At 40.4% G+C, this 1,892-nt stretch overlaps 1 non-coding gene across 1 annotated transcript; it reads right to left on the reverse strand.

Moving 5' to 3' along the window:
• Window positions 1-1,480: 1,480 nt before the first annotated feature.
• On the reverse strand, window positions 1,481-1,586 carry LOC129682598 (U6 spliceosomal RNA). Its single transcript, XR_008721004.1, has one exon. It is a non-coding gene; the product is annotated as a U6 spliceosomal RNA (small nuclear RNA).
• Window positions 1,587-1,892: the final 306 nt, after the last annotated feature.

Below are 1,892 nucleotides of genomic sequence, written 5' to 3' on the forward strand. Positions count from 1 at the left end.
TCCTAGGGAAGATGCTTAATCCTCATTAAGAAGGGCAAACAGGAGAGATATTGGAAAGGTAACATTCTTTTTTGTTTTTATTTATTTTTAAAATTTTATTACAATTTATTCTTTTTGTATCCCAGCTGTAGCCCCCTCCTTCACCTCTCCCAATCCCACACTCCTTCCCTCTTCTCCCATGCTTCTCCCCCAATCCACTGATAAGAGAGGACCTCCTCCCCTTCCTCTGACCCTAGCCTAACAGGTCTAATCAGGACTGGCTGCATTGTCTTCCTCTATGGCCTGGTAAGGCAGTCCCCACCACTCAAGGGAAGGTAATTGCAGAGCCAGCCACCGTGGGCTACATCCCCCCTCAGACTGCTCCCCCCTCAAGGGATGTGTGGTCAAAGAGCCAGCCACTGAGTTCATATCAGAGACAGTCTCTGTTCCCCTTACTAATGTACTCAATTGTATACTGAGATGCCATGGGCTATATCTAAGCAGGTGTTGTAGGTTATCTCCATGTATGGACCTTGGTTGGAGTATCAGTCTCAGAAAAGACCCCTGGTCCCAGATATTTTGGTTCTTTTGCTCTCCTTGTGGCCCTTCTGTTCCTTAAAGTTTTTCTGTTTCTTGCTTCTTTTATAATATTCCCAAACTCTGACCAAAGTTTGGCTATGAGTATCAGCATCCTGCTGGTTAGAGTCTTTGAGAGGCCCTCTGAGGAAGGCTCCTGTTCTTTTCCCTGTTTTCTCTCTCTTACGATGTCCATCCTGTTTGACTTTCTGAATGAGGCTTGAACATCTTATCCAGGGTCTTCGTTCTTGATTAGCTTCTTTAGGTCTACAGATTTTAGTATATTTATCCTATATTATATGTCTAATGTCCACTTATAAGTGATTATATACCATGTATATTTTTCTGTTTCTGGAAGACCTCACTCAAGATGATCTTTCCTAGTACCCACCATTTGCTTGCAAATTTCATGATTTCCTTGTTTTTAATTGCTCAGTAGTTTTCTACTGTGTAAATGTACCACAATTTCTATATCCATTCTTCAATTGAGGGACATCTTGGTTGTTAGCAGATTCTGGCTATTACTAAGAAAGCAGCTATGAACATGGTTGAGCAAGTGATACCTACATGTAGAAAAATGCAAAGAGATCCGTATTTATGGCCCTACACAAAACTAAAATCCAGCTGGATAAAAGACTTCAACATAATACCAGACACACCAAACCTCTTAGAAAAAAAAATATAGGGAAGAACCTTGACATCATTGGCACAGGAGACAACTTCCCGAACAAACACCAACAGCACAGGTTCTAAGATCAAGAATTAATATATGGGACCTCATGAAACTGAAAAGCTTCTGTAAAGCAAAGGACCCTATCAGAACAAAAGGCAGCCTACAGACTGGGAAAGGATCTTCACCAACCCTGTATCTGATAGGGTGCTGATATCCAGATTATATAAAGAACTAAAGAATTTAAACAGCAACAAACCAAGTAATCCAATTTAAAAAATGGGCTACATCCTTGTGCAGGGGCCATGCTGATCTTCTCTGTTTCATCCCACTTTTAGTATATGTGCTGCCAAAAAAGAAATGGAGTACAGAGCTAAACAGAGATTTCACAGTAGAGGAATATCAGATGGCAGAGAAACACCTAAAGAAATGCTCAATGTCCTTAGTCATGAGCAAAATAAAAATCAAAATGACCCTGAAATTTCACCTTACACCTGTCAGAATGGCTAAGATCAAGAATTCAATTGACAACACATGCTTGTGTGAATGTAAACTTGTACAACCACTTTGGAAACCAGTTTGGTGCTTTCTCAGTCAATTAGAAATATTGCTTCCTCTGGATCCAGCTATAACACTCCTAGGTACATATCCAAAATATGCTCAAGTA

This window comes from Psammomys obesus, unplaced genomic scaffold (assembly GCF_907164565.1).
Source record: "Psammomys obesus unplaced genomic scaffold, mPsaObe1.curated_primary_1811, whole genome shotgun sequence".
In the NCBI taxonomy this organism is placed as follows: Eukaryota; Metazoa; Chordata; class Mammalia; order Rodentia; family Muridae; genus Psammomys; species Psammomys obesus.